Source organism: Petaurus breviceps, unplaced genomic scaffold (assembly GCF_028583685.1).
Source record: "Petaurus breviceps papuanus isolate PSGF00001 unplaced genomic scaffold, PetGlider_PUasm1.0 183, whole genome shotgun sequence".
Taxonomy (NCBI): domain Eukaryota; kingdom Metazoa; phylum Chordata; class Mammalia; order Diprotodontia; family Petauridae; genus Petaurus; species Petaurus breviceps.
The window spans coordinates 25627608-25641540 of NW_027185791.1; the positions used below are offsets into that span (position 1 = coordinate 25627608).

Sequence of the window (13933 nt, forward strand, 5' to 3'; positions counted from 1 at the left end):
AGAGAAACAAGAGAGAGAAATGCAGACAGACACAGAGAAACAAAACCAGAGAAAGGGGAGAGAAAAGGGAGGGGAAGGGGGGGAGAGACAGACAGAGAGACAGAGACAGAGAGAGAGTGACACTGATGAGGTACTCGCCTCCAGCAACTTCCCACCCTTAATCACTCATTGCTGGAGTCTGGCCTCATTGACTCCTCCTGAGGACCCTCCCCAAACTCCTCCTCTGGTCCACCCCTAGATTCCTCCTACAACCTTTCTGTATATCAGAACCCATCTTGTCTCCATGAAAGGGGGAAGGCCAGAGAATGATCTAGCACAGACCACTCTGTGTCAGATGGGTTCCGGCCAGCATGCCCAATGCAAGCATCACAGATACTGAAGCTCCTTAAGAGTCTGCCCAATATAGCAAACCTTTAATACACTTTTCTTTGGCTGAGAGAAGAGTTGAGTTGAATTCATTCTGCAGGACCTGGCGTGCTGGTATTTTGGGGTCTTGAGCACCCCTAACCTATACCTCTAGATTTTATGTTACCCTAACCCTCTTTAATACCGTTTTGTTCTTTGACTTCATACAAGTCACTAAGCCAAAGAGGGGGTGTCAAATTCCTGGAAAAGTGGATCAGATGAAATGGTACACTTCAATAAAGCAGGAATTTTCCCAATTAGAGGGGCAAGGGTCATCTTAAATGGGTTGCCAACATGTCAGGAAGATATGCATTCAAATTCAGCCTCAAGCACTTACTATTATATAAAATCTCATCTGATCATCAGAATCATCCTGGGAAGGAAAAGTCATGATTTTTTTCCCATTTTCCAAATGAGGAAACTAAGATTGTGATGATGACTTGCCCAGAGTTACATAGCTAGCATATGAGGATAGATTTGAATTCATGTCCTCCTGAGGATGTCCAGCTGTAAAATCTATCCACCTAGCTGCCTCTAAATATGGAAACGTCTGCCTATGAGAGGTGAAATGAGGATTCAAAACTGCCTCCTCTACCCCAAATCTGGCAGTTTTCTACCATGTAATGTTTTTCCCTGTGGGCTTATGGACTTTTTGATGGCCTGCTATTGTCACCACTGTATGAATTTTAAAAATCCTCTAGGGATCTCTTCTTTTTCCCATATGTGGCCAATTACCATTGCTTGGGTACTCCGGACTAGAGGTCCAGGAAAAATCACTCTGTGACTGATCTTGGTATTTAGAAGTGCTGGGAATAAATTTGATTTAAAATGACTCTTGAGTACTCTATAAATATGTAGATAGCTATAGAAAGATCCTCCAGGCAAAACGTGAACAAAAGTGAGCAAAACAGAACAGAAATCAAGGACAGATTTTTAGATGCCTTGGTCCACTCTACTCATCCTAAGAAGGTCAGAGTTTTCAAGCAAATTTAAATTCTACAGATTCTTACTGTCATCATATTTGAATCAGGAATTTTAACATTTTTTTGTAGAAAATTCTTTAAATGACCCTTTTATTATTTTTGTCCATTGCCTAGTCTGTATTCATCTTCAATGTTCCTTCTATCAAAAGAATGAAGTATAAAAGGAACCTTGTAAAGTACTGAATTAGGATCTGAAGCTGATCAATTATAATGTCATTTTTTTGTCATCTACTTCCCTGCTTTGCAGCACACTGGAAGAAAAATGACGCACCCGAATAGTTCATATTGGCTGGTGGTCAGTATGATAGATTTACAGTCATGCATGGTTAAAATGTAATAATAGAAAACTTTCTCAAGGAAAGAGAAGGAAAAGGTTGAGTAGACAGCTGTAAGAATACTTTCCTGAAGGTCAGAATAATAAACTGGACACAATCTTTCACTTCCACCTGCGTATACACAGTAAAATCCATTTCTATCATATACTCCTATAATATGACTATTTTAAAGCCCCAAGCAAGGGCACATAAAATTACTTTATTCTTTTCTAATATTTCTGTGCTTTTTAGTATCACATAATCTTAGAGGTAGAAGGAATGTTAGAAATCATCTAATATAATACTCTCATTTTATATATAATGGCAACTGAAGCTTAGAGAAAGCAAGTGCAAAAAAAAAAGAATATAATTCATCTAGTATTAATTATGAAATGTTACAGAATGAGATCGCAAATTATCATATCCCTGCCTTCATTAAGACTGAGTTTATATACTATTGATGAGTCCGAGTTGAAAACCTGACATTTGTCCCTTCTAGTCCACCAGAGACTGCTCTAAAGGCATTTAAACAATGGCATTATTGCTTCTGGCCAGAATCCCAAACCCCAAGGATTAGTCAAATAGACATGTCATAACAAGAAAAACTAACTGAAAGTCACAGTCTGATTATTTTGAGCAGTTTGTGTAAACATGGTCTCTAGATTCTCCATTTCAATTTCCATGATATACACAGTTAGAAAAATATCTCTTACCCTGTAAGATATGCTAAAAATAGGGAAGAAGCAAATTGTAAAGAAAAGTAGTACCTCACTGAGCTTGAAATCTCAACCAATTAAACTATGACTAAGAACAAATAAGTAAAAGGGCTCTCGGAGTAGAAAAAACGCTCTTCAGATCATAAAATCTATGCCTTGAAATATATCTGCTTTACACAGGAGAACTGATACAGTTCTCACTCAGAGTCGACATCACTCAAAATAACTTTCTAACTGGCTTCTTTCTTTCTTTCTTTCTTTCTTTCTTTTTTTTAAGCAATCGGGGTTAAGTAACTTGCTCAAGGTTACACGGCCAGTTATTTCTGGGTGTAGTGCTGAGTATCTGAGCCCGGATTCAATCCCCAGGTCATCCCAACCCTGGAGCCGGTGCTCTTACTCACTGAGACACCTGGCTGCCCCCAGGAGCACATTGAAACTCCTAACGATTGGGGGTTTTTTTGGATTTTTTTGCTTTTTGAGGGGCAAAGGTAGGGCATTTGGGATTAAGTGACTTGCCCCAGGTCACATGGCTAGTTTTGTGTTAAGTGTCTGAGGCCAGATTTGAACCCAGGTCCTCCTGACTCCAGGGCTGGTGCCCTATTCACTGTGCCACCTAGCCACCCTCTAACTGGTTTCTAAGATCACAACAGACAAGAAGTGGCACATTATGATGGAGAATTGTTGCTAGATCCAGGAACACTGATAATACCCCAAAATGATGAATAACAAGAAAAGAAGAAACTGAAAAAAATATATACTAAAAAAAGAGAAGAACTCAAAAACCATAGCAGCTTAGAATAAATTAATGTCAAGAAAAAATAGCCCTATATGACAAAAGCCATGAGAATATAATTATGATATAGTACAATGTGAAAATAAGTTATGTTTATAATGTTTCCAACAGATCATCAAAGAAATAAAATTGATTATGTTCACTAAATACACTTGGGAAAATAGGGTAGCACTTGCATGTTAGAAGTATTTCAGCAAAACTTTTATCATTAAGTTCATTAGGGATTATAAAAAAGGGAATGATAGAATTATAAAAAAATATGATGAGACAAAGAAATTTCAGAGTTCATCAACATGAAAATCTAGCTTTCATTGGTGACAGCAAAATTTTGTAGGAATGGGTCATGGGAAATGAAATTATTTCCTTTGACACACTCTTTGACTCTAAATGAACTTAAAAGGTATGTCTAAATACCTTACATTTAGTTATCTGAAAAATTCTCTCATGAGGAAGTTTCCCTTTTAGCTCAAAGGCAGAAAAATTAGAAATTATTCTATGTTTTCATTCTAGATGAAATGTCCTACAAAAAGCAGAGTAGACACATTCATTCATAGAGTCTATATAACTTCCTTGGATAAAAACTATGGCTTAAATAATTCAATTTAAGCAGATTGCACAATGCTCAAGGCACGAAGCAATTTGCACTTATCAGCATAACATTTATTAGGTTGTAAAAGGATTTTTAAGGACTTCTGGCAATGTGGCAAAATGAGAGAACAAAATCACAACTAACTTCTGACTAATAACACAAAAAGTATCAGAAATTGACCAAATGAAATGAGAAAAAAAATACTAGAAAAAAGAGATTTGAGAAAAGTTTACATGGAAAACCTCAAAATAAATCAGCAGATGGACTGCAGAATCGAGTAAGTAAAAAATGACTCCTAAGAAAATGAAGAACCACTATGGAGTAAAAAGGTTTGAGGAGAAATCTCCCAATGAAGGAAAAATTCATTCAAGAACTCTAACTAGAATACAAGAAACAAAAAAATAAAATAACAATTGGAATACATAGAGTAGCTTAAAAAAATAAGGAATATTTTTGAGGAAAAAAATTGAAGAGATTTGATTTTTTAGAATAAACTATATTCTCAATATGCTACTGGATATATTGAGAAAAAAAAGATGTTACAGAGTGAATAAATGTAGATTGTAATAAGTTTTAATAAATATTAGAGCAAAAGATAGCAAAATTAGAAGAAAACCTAACTTTTCAGTTAATTTACTCATTTGCCATGACCTACTCCAATATCTTGCCTTTACCAAAAAGTTACATTTCCATGTAACTCTGAAATTTCTTTGACTGGTCAAAAATTTTTTTTTAATTCTATCATTCCTTTTCTTTACAATCCCTAGGCTTGTTCTTCAGCATCACATTCCTCAGTTCTTTCCTGCACTGGCTGTACTCTCTTCCCTTCTCTATTTTAACCCTTTGCTACACCAGCTCAACTCTACTTCACCCTCTATACTTAAGACCCTACCTCCTCATCCTATCACCACTGTCGCCCTTCCAAACCTTAACCTTGATTTATTCCCACAATCTTTTGCTTTCACTCCTATGCCAGTGCTGGAGAAGAAGAAAATCATTAAACTCCACTGATTGGCTTCACTACAGATTGATGTTACATAATTCAACTGGGCACTTATTGCATTGAGACAATCTTTTTCCAGCTCCCTAATTGATTTGATACCTCAAATCACCACAACAGGTTTTCCAAACCTTTTCATCCCTCCCCAAACCTCTATCTTCCCATCCTTTCAGCTGAGAACTTTCCCTTGTGCTTCATTAAAATAAAATGGGGTCATTTGCCTAAAGCTTTCTCTTCTCCCCTTCTCTGTTTCACATCATTCAGAAATCTCCCCTCACTATCTCCTCCTTTGTCTCTGTCTCTGTCTCTGTCGTCTCACATGAAGAGGCGTCCCTTCTCTTTGCTAAAGCAAATCCATTGACATGGACATGTGATTTCCATTCTGTCCCATGGGCTTCCACAGACTTCCCTCTTCATCATACTCACTTTCCCATTTATCTCCAAAGCTTCAACATCTCCCAGTTGCTTCCCTGATGCCTCCAATCATAGCCAGGTCTCCCGTCACTACTGCATACTATCACCTATCTTTTTGCAACTAAACTCCTTTTAAAAATGTGTCTCTAAGTAATACTTTCACTTTCTTTCTTCTCACTCCTTTTTTAACTCTCTGCAGTCCGGCTTCCAATGCCATCACTCAATGGAAACTGCTCTCTACCAAACTAACTTTGATCACTGGACCAATCTATTTTCTTTTCTTCTCAGTCTTAATCCTTCTTGAACTCTCTTCAGCTTTTCATGGTCTCAGTCAGCCTCCCTTCCCTTTAGGCTTTCCCCGCAGGTTCTTTCCTGGCTCTCCTATTGTTATCAGTGTCCTTTTCTAGATTTTCACGTAGGTCACAGCCAATACCCCGGTGTGTTCCTCAAGATTCTCTCCTGGGTCCTCTTTCTTTGTCTACACCAGGCTGCTCAGTGATCTCATCAGTTCCCATGGATTCAGTTATCATCTCTATGCAAATTACCTCAGGTCAATTTACATAACCTTACCTTCTGTCCTGACCTCCAGTCTCACAGCTCTTACTGTCTGGTGGAAATTTTGAACTGTCCCAAACTGTCCCAAATTCATCTTAAACTTATCACGTCCAATCTAAACTCATTATTTCTCTTCTCCTGCCCCCCCCCCAAATCCTGAAACTTACTCTTGTCCTTACTTCCTGCAGAGCAAAAGTGAAAGAAACTGTTCCTGATGACAAAAAGTGACAGAAGACAGAGAAGAATAGATTTGCTGGGGAACAAAAGAGGGGAGCTGTGTGCTGTCCCCAGCTCCAAGGGAAAGCTAGTGCTCGGACAGGCAACAAGACGTGCACCCGAACCACTCAGCGCTCAGAATGTGTCAGAATGTTAGACAAAGAGCTGACATTGCAGGCATAGGAAACTGCACTGTCATCTATAGGGGAAGGCAGCGGCATAATCTGGACCACTGAAAATACTGAATTACGTCTTTTCTAATAAGAAATAAAGAACGATGTGAAAGTGATTCAGAAAACTGAATCAACTCTGCTGCACCAAGCAAATGGCTGGGATGGTGGGAGATAAGATCTGGTCTCTAGGTCAGGTGAACCTTAACATAGATCAATAGTGGAAGCTCAGGCTGTGAATCAAAGAAGTTTTCATGAGCTTACACTTCTGTATCACTGTCAAGTGTACTACCACATGCTTAGTTACCCAGACTGGAAACCCAGGAGTCACCCTCATATACTCTCATTCACACTCCATATTCAATTAAGGCAGGATTTGGCAACACGTTGGACATATGTGTGTATGTTTGTGTGTGTCTGTTTATAGGTGTGTATCTAGATACATAGATACAGACAGATGTAGACATCGAAAGAGAGAAAGAGAGAGAGAGATCCTCTGATAGAGCCACCACCCTAGACCTTACACTTGTACCCTAGAACAATTTCAATAACCTTCTTTTTGGTCTCCCTTCCTCAAATCCTTCTCCGTTCTATTCTTTCTTCCACTTAGCTTTAAAAGTGATCTTCCTAAGCCACATGTCTAAAAATTTTACTTCCCTTCTCAGTGAATTGTAATGACTTTTATCTCCAGGATCAAATTTAAAATTCTTTGCTTTTTCAAAGACCTTAATAACAGGGCCGCTAATCTTATCTTTCCAGTTTTATTTTACCTTACTTCCTCTATGTGCTTTCTGATCCTGTGACTTTATCCATTTGCTATTCCTTGAATAGGACGCTCCATATCCCTACTGGAAGCATTTTCTCTGGCTGTTCACCATTGCTGGAATACTTTCTTTTCTCATTCCCACCTCCTACCTACCCTGGCTTCCCTCAAGTCTCAGCTAGAGTCTTGTATTCTACAATTCACTTTTCCTAGTCTTCCTTAATCTTAGCACCATCCTTAGACTTATGACTTTTTTTCCCTAATCTCTCCACTGACCTCCACTCTCACATGTCAACCGCCTTTGAGACATATCAAACTGGATATCTAGTAAACATCTTACATTCCATATGCCCAAAAGAGAACTCATTATCTTCCCCCCCGTCCCCCTCCCACTAAAGTCTGTCCACTTCCTCTCTCTCCTGATTTTGTAGAGGGCAATACCACCTTCCTAATTTATAACTTAAGGGTCATTCTAGATTCTTCACTACCTCCCACCCCCCCACATCAAAGCTGTTGCCAAGGCTTGTTGATTTCTCCTTTGCAACCTCTCTTGAATCTGTCCCTTCTCTTCTTTGACAGTGTACCCCCCTGATGTAAGCCCTCACCATCTCATACCTTTATTATTACAATCTGCATGCCTTAAGTCTCTCCCCACTCCAGTCCACCCTCCATTCAGTCACCAAAGTGCCTTCCCTGAAACACAGGCCCCATCATGTCACTCTCTTACTTCATAAAGTCCAATGGCTTCCAAACTGCCTCTAGGAACAAATGCAAAATTCTGTTTGGCATTCGAAGACCTGCCGAATCTAGCCCCTCTGTACCCTTCCAGTCTTCTCATACCTTACTCCCAACAAAACACATACTCTTCTACATACTAGCATCCAGACTGTTTCAGAAAAACAACAAAACAAAAACAAGAGCAAGCCCACAGTACCCCTTAACTCCGGGCATTGTGTGTGGCTGACCCCCATGCCTGGGATGCTCTCCTCCGCTTTGATTATCGACCTTCTTGGTTTCCTTTAAGTGCCAAGTAGAATTCCATCTTCTATAGGAAGCCTTCCCGGGCCTTTCTTAATTGCAGTGCTCATTCTTCTGCTATTTCCTATTTATCCTACACATAGTTTTCTTTGTATATATGTGTTTGTGTGTGGTCTCTGCCATTTGATTTCAGAAAGCTCTTTAAGGGTACAAATTGCCTTTTGCCTCCTTTTGTGTCCACGGTGCTTAGTACAGTGGCTGGCTATAGAAGGCGCTTAGTAAATGTCTATTGACTGACTATTAAGATCAGGTAAGAAAATGAAATCTCATCATCTGTCACCTACATGAAAATGCATCTAAAAAACAAAGACATACACAGAATATAAATGAGGTCCTAGAACAAAACTTACTGTGTTTTAGATGAATCCAAAAAAGCAAGAGTTGTAATCATACAAAAATATTCACAACATAAAAAAGCAAAAAAACAAAAACAAAAACGAACAATGTTAGGCTGAAACAAACCACAGACAAAACAGCATTGATTCTTAAGTTTATATGCTCCAGACATTTTATTGTTAACAAGCAGTGATTTAGAATGAAATAAGTAAAGCCAAGAAAAAGCATACTCTGTCACCACAACAATGAAAATGGAAACAACCCCCACAAAAGTATCAAAAGGGGAGACTGTAAAATTACAAAGAAGAAAGAAGGCCCTAAAGAAGAGATATAACAAGATATTCCACTTCCCTCAACCCACCCTTGCAAAAGTGGGAATCTCGTGAATGGTGTACATTTATATGTGTGCATATACATATAACATACATATGTACACACATATTTTGACTTTTAAAATATTTTAACAGGTTTTACTGAATTTCTTTTCCTTTTACATTTTCTGTAAAGAGATTTATTTAAGGGGATAGCTTTCTGGAAGGGAAAAGAATTCTGTAACAAGTTTTAAAAATTAAACAAAGGCTTTTCTAAAAAAGGAAAGAGAACAAAAATAAATAAATGAAACATGGGAAACTACATTATACTCAAAAGAACATTAAGCAATAAAATAGAAATGTTAAATCAATATGTAGTGGACAGAATAGCATGTGGGTACTTACTTTCTCTATAAAGAAAGCTAACTGAAATCTCCCCCCCTCAAAAAAATATAAAGAATAAATAATTGTAGGTGTCTTTACTATTATGCTTTTAAATCTAGAAAATCTACCCAAAATATAAACAGGTAGGAAAATTAGGATCTAGACAGAATAATAAGAAACTACATATGATAAATTTTTGATAATTATAAAACTGAATTTTAATGAATACTTTTTTTAAAGCATTTCATGGAAATTAAAAATGTTCATGTTCTAGACTACTCAAGTTCACAAATATATGCAGGAAGGGAAAATACTATAAAATCCTTTACACAGTAAAAATTCTAAACAATTCACAAAGTATAGAGTGGAAAATGTAGAAAAATAGAGACTGCCAGGCATTGTTTGACCATGCCTAGAATCCCAGCTATTCGGGAGGGTGAAATTGGCTGACTTCGTGAGCTCCTGAGTTTTGAGCTACCTTGGATCATGCAGATAGAGTCATCTGTACTAAATTAGGCATCAATATGCTGAGATTCTGGGAACAGTTGGCCCCAAGGTTGTCTAAGGAGGTACAAATTGACCAGATTAGAAACAGTGGGTCAAATCTCCTGCATGAAGCAGTAGTGTGATCAGGTTCATGAACAGCCTCTGCACTTCCAGGCTAGGTGAGGTGGGTAGATGCAGTTTTTAAAAAGCAAGCAAAAAAAGTAACAAAAAACAGAGATTAAATAACATAACATTAAATGTAGAGCAGTTCGAAGAACAAGTCACAGAAAAATAAATGTCTATATTAAAAATAAAAGAATATAAATAATAAAATATTAAATTCAAAGTAGTTCAAAGAACAAAATCATAGTAAAAAATAAATGGCTTGTATTAAAAATATAAGAATGAGATATCATGCCCCAACTTATGGCATGAAATTAAAGGTCCTTAGAACATTGGTTGTTTTCCTCCTTTTGTGGGTCACAGGACACTTTTAGCAGTCTGATAAAGCCTATGGACCCCTTCTCTGAATAATGTTCTTAAATTCATATAACAAAATAAATAGGATTATAAATGAAATCAAAGGCAATTGAAAATATATTTTTTTCCCATTCAAATTCATATACCCCCTGAAATCTATCCACATACTACTTAGGGGTCCACTGACCCTAGATTTAAAAATGCTACCTTAGAAGAAGAAAATTTATCTCAAAATACTTATTAAAAGAGAAAAGAAAACAATGAAAGAATATTATTTCCTGATTCTCATTACTCTGAATCAATTTCTTTATCTCCCTGAAAACTTCATATTTATTGTTTCTTGAAACATGATAATATTGTGTTAGTATGGAATTACCAGTTTGTTTAGTCATTTATCAATCAATGGGGCATTTATATAGGGTCTTTCTTAATTGTGCTCAGCTACGAGTGCCTCCCCTCACCAAATTATTTTCTCATTTTCTATTATTTTGTATCTAATTATACGGGCATACCTATTTACATACTTATTCTTTGTCCAAAAAAAATATAATTTGCTTGTAGGACGGAAGTTTTATTTTTGCTTTTGTATTCCTGATACTTAGTATACTGCCTGGCACACATTAGATTCTTACTAAATAAATGCTTGTTGATGTATGGGCACCCACATTATTTATAGCCTTTTGCTACCATGAATATTTTTGGTAAATGTGATTTTTCTTTCTATCTTTGATTTCCTTGGCATATCCGCCAAGCATAGGGTCTCTGAGTCAGAGTATCAATTTTGGTGACTTTTTAAAAATGCTTTCTAGAATGAGTGCATATATTCACAGCTACAGGAATTAGTGTGACTCTACATCTGCAGTTCCTTTAACGTTACTTATTTCTATCTTTTTCCCAATTTTGGCAATATCCTGAGTGGGTAGTGAAATTGCAAAGATGGATTAATTTTAATTTCTCTTATTAGGAATTTGGAACAATTGTATACATGATTGTTAATGATTTTAAACTTTTTTCCCATAAATTTGACAATTCATCTATTGGACAATAAAAATAGCTGCATAAGCTTGGGTAAGTCACTTGCTCTCTGTTTGCCTCAGTTTCCTCATCTTCAAAATGGAAACAATGATAATACCTACCTCCCCAAATTGTCATAAAGTCCAAATGAAATAACTGTAAAATATTTAACACAATGCCTCATTACATAAAAGTCACTATTGTCATTGTTGTTAAATTTGTACCAATTCCCTACAAATCTTAAACATTAGACAATTTCAGGGGTATTTCATGAAAAGATTTTTCTCCCCAAATGGTAGTTTCCATTCTTATCCTAACTGCTTTAATAATGTTATAAGAAAAGCTTTTCAATTTCATGTAATTAAAATATTTTATCTTTTCTAGTATCCTATATGTGTTAAGAATTATTTCTCTACATAATGAGATAATTTAATTATTACCCACTTACCAAAAAAACGACCTTTCATATTTAAATTATATCTATTCAGAACAAATAATATGATATTCCATGTAAGATATTAGCCTATACCTGTTCGACCTACACCTATTCATTTATTCATTTTATCTTTGAAATTTATTTCCAATTTTGTCAGGAGTTTTGAATAGAAAGTACTTAAGTAATTAGGTTATGTTCTTGGATTTATCAAAAACTTTAATACTGAATTACATTTTTCTGACTCTTGCTTATTTAGTAAGAAGTAGCAAAGGAAAAACATAGTTTAATGGAAAGAAAAACTAGAAATTAATGACCTAGGTTCAAAACATATCTCTGTCATTTTTAATCTGTATTAACTTCAGCAATTCATTTAACTTCAATGGGCCCCTTTTCATCACCTGTAAAAGGAGGTGATGAGGTATTTTTGAAGTTTCCTTCCTGCTATAAATATGTGACCCTAGTCTCCTTTACTGATATGCTTTCCTACTTTTTAACTAGTACCAAAATGCTTTGATGATTCATGCATTATAATAATTTCAGGCTTGGAAATGTAATTCCCCAATCATTATGAGTATTTTTAAAAATTACCTTGAGGATGTGGACTTTGTTACACCCAATTAATTTTGTCATTATTTTGTTTGCCTTCATAAAGTTGTATTTTAGCAATTTGATTGTATAGTACTGTTTATAAGGGAACATGATTAATACTATCATTTTTATTATTTTGATATAGCCAAACCATTATAAAAAAAAACAAACCTCTGTAACTGCTTACATACTCTATAAAGACTATTTCATAATTCTATTTATATGATTTGAGTGTGTTATGGTAGATTAGCTTCCAAATATTTTATGAAATTTTTAGTTATTGTCAATGTGAATAGCTGGTTGGGCTGAACTGAATTGACTAGACAGAGACAACTTGATGAGCTAAATGAACAGTGTAAACATTCTTAGGCACTATGTTAAAGGTAATTCTATATTGAAAAGTCTATAAATGCTATGAATAAAAGAGATGATTCCCCATCTGGAAAGAAGTGAGAGACAGAATAGTTAAAGAGAAGTGGCTTCATGTGCTGTGGATGTTGCTGAATATACTATGACATTAAAGCCTGGAGTGTAGAACTCTGAGTTGCACTAAGAGCATTACTCTTCCTCCATTGTGTGCTTCCAGGATAGGATTCTTTAAGTGAGCATCCTATTCACCCCATCACCCAAATTTACATGTAAATTATATATTTATTGTTTCTGAACTTGCTTTATTGTATATAAGGTAAGATTCTTTTTTTCTTTTTGTCTTCTCATGAGTGGTTATTTGTGTAAATGGAAGCATACCAGTGGGGTCACAAGAGATATAGAAGTGAGTCTAGGTGAGTATATTCCCCACTTCAGAAAAAAAAAATAAACAAAGTTAGCTATTGCCACATATTGGTACTTGCCCAAGACCTTAGACCGACCAATGTAAAGTTAGAATGGATTGAGTTAGCTGGACCAAAGAGAGAGTTAACTGTGGATGTCCATGCCAAAAGAAGCCTAAGAGCAGTGATACCTAAGACTTGAATGTGTTTTGTAGACTGATTCACAGATATTTTATACATTTCAAGCCATTTTCAGTATGACTTGTCTTTTTGTCATTTTCTCTTCTTTTTTGTTATGTCTACATAGAAATGATGATGATTTTGATGCATTTTTTTTCTACTTTGCTAAAGCTATTAATCATCTCATTTACTTTCTTTGGAGCTTTATAAGTAAGGCATGCTATCAAGTCCAAAGAGAGATGTATTTTTCTCCTTTTACGAAGGTTTATGCCTTAATTTCATTTTGTTGTCTTATTGATATCACCAATACTTCTAAAACTCGATCAAATAAGTCAATATTCTTGTTTTACCTATATATGTATTAGAAAATCTTTTAGTGAGGAAATGTTTCTCCTTTACAAATAAATGCCAGCTTTTAGTCATATATCTGTAGATATATCTATATGTGTATCTAAAACAGCACATTCCAGAAAGGCCCGACTTTGCTTATGCTTTTTTAGTTTGTTTAATGTAAATCAGCACTGCATTTTGTTACAGTTATTTTTGCCCCAGTGTTCATCAGTATAAAGTTCTGGTCCTTTGTTTCTCTTCGAGGTTATTAATTATGTTGATTATTTTCCTAGTACTAAACTATCCTTTCATTATCAGTGTATATTCAATTTGGTCTTTAGGGAATAGCTTTTCCGTATATGTCTGTAATTCTTTATTAGGACTTGATTTAGACTTTTTGGTATCAATATATAATAATGAGATTTGTCTACTTTTCTTTTTTTCACTTTATATGAAGAAACACTTTAGGCTTTCTTCACCCTGGTTTAGATATTGAAATTATATTAATCTTGCAAGTCTGAAAAACTTTATTCTTTCTCACACTGTGAGAATAATTTGCATAGCATATGTAGTAACTGTTCTTTAAAAAGCCAGCAATATCAACTTGTAAATCAGTCTTGACAACTTCCCTCTATGCCATGCTTAATAGTACTTCTATGATT

The 13933-nt window shown here is 35.7% G+C and overlaps 1 protein-coding gene across 1 annotated transcript in view; it reads right to left on the bottom strand.

Annotated features, from left to right (window-relative positions):
* The window catches only part of CNTNAP4 (contactin associated protein family member 4), a 598489-nt gene that overhangs the window by 100588 nt on the left and 483968 nt on the right, over positions 1 to 13933 (bottom strand). The window lies entirely within an intron of this gene.